Raw genomic sequence first — 1,528 nt, 5'->3', positions numbered from 1 at the left:
TTCTAGAGAGACACACTCTGTGGCCTGCTCTAAACTCTACAGTCAGTGTACCTGTAACAGATCTGGAGCTACTTAACAGAACAATTAGGTTTGTGGAAGCTACACAACCTACTGCTAAAAATCCAGAGGGAACACAAGCTCGTTTTAAATTTCAACTGAGAGGAGTTCAAGGGAGGAGGAGTATCACTAAGGCTGATTTCAGGAGGATATTCAGACTTCCTGTTGTGCAGAATGCTCCTGCTTTTCCTGCTACTCAATGGATGATGTCATCTGTCTTCGATCTTGGTTATGTTGGAGCCCGCAATGTTCCTCCGGCTAAGTTTCAGAAGAAATATCTGCACTCAAGGTGGTATGTGATCTTCTCAATCATCAACAGATGCTTGCTGATGACAAGGAGTGGATCCGACAGCCTGACTGTGCCTATGCTGAAGTTGTTCTACTCTTTCATAAGAGTAGAAGCTCGTGACTATGTAGAACTAATATGGGATTTGGTTCAAGCTCAAGTTGATAAACCAAGGGGTTCATACATCCGTTGCGAAATGTTTTTCTGTATCTTTATCCATGATGCTATAAATGCTTGCAGAAATACAAATATATTTGTACCAGGTACACATGGATTACAGATGAAACGATTTGGGGAGCTGAAGATGAATACCCCGATGGTATCTGATAATCAATTCACTGGGCCGATTCCAAATTGGCTAGTGAGGCTAGCTGAACCCCAAGATGCACGTATACATTCTTATTTTGAGGCTGTAGGAATACCTCTTCCGAACCCGGTACAACAAGAACAAGTTGAACCCGCTGCGGTTCCAGCCCCAGAGGTTGTAGAGGAACCTGTAGTACAACCACCCGGACCAGCTAATCCTCTACTTAGGGTGAACCTTAAATGTTCTAGGGCAGCACACCAAGCTCAACCCGTGAGGATCAGGGAACCTAGTCCAACTAGGATTGAACCAACCCTTTCCACAATACCCGAAGTGAGCAGTGACACCGACACTTCAGCAACAGCATCTGAATCATCTCCCGAACATTCTCCTAAGAGAACTCAATATATACCTGATGAGATGATTCAGACTCCGCCAACCCAACGAGTAACTAGATCTAGGACTTCAACACCTATCGTCCGCCAAGCAGTTACTACAACCGTTGGTGATACGGACCAAGACCTAGAATCAATTAGGTCACCCTCACCCATTTCTGTATCACATCCAATAATAACAGTAAGCCCTACGCTAAATGAAGCACAAGCTTCGGTAGGCAAGAGATCTAAATGCACGGATGGTAAAAAGACCACTAAGCCCATCCAATCTAAATCCTACAAAGCAAGGTGCTTCGGCATCTAAGGAAGTAAAGTCTTCCTCTGCAGTAAAGTCTGAGTTAACTCAATTGATTGAGGCAACTCAATCATTGAAGTCCAGAATGGCCGAAGGGGAGCCGAAAAGTCTTGAAAAGGCACCCTGCGTATCGGCTGGAAATCCTCCTGTGCCTCAACATACAACAGGGTCTCGAGGTCCGGATTATCTTG

The sequence above is a fragment of the Rutidosis leptorrhynchoides genome, chromosome 4 (genome assembly GCF_046630445.1).
Source record: "Rutidosis leptorrhynchoides isolate AG116_Rl617_1_P2 chromosome 4, CSIRO_AGI_Rlap_v1, whole genome shotgun sequence".
NCBI classification, from domain to species: domain Eukaryota; kingdom Viridiplantae; phylum Streptophyta; class Magnoliopsida; order Asterales; family Asteraceae; genus Rutidosis; species Rutidosis leptorrhynchoides.
Note: the sequence above shows the minus strand (reverse complement) of the source record.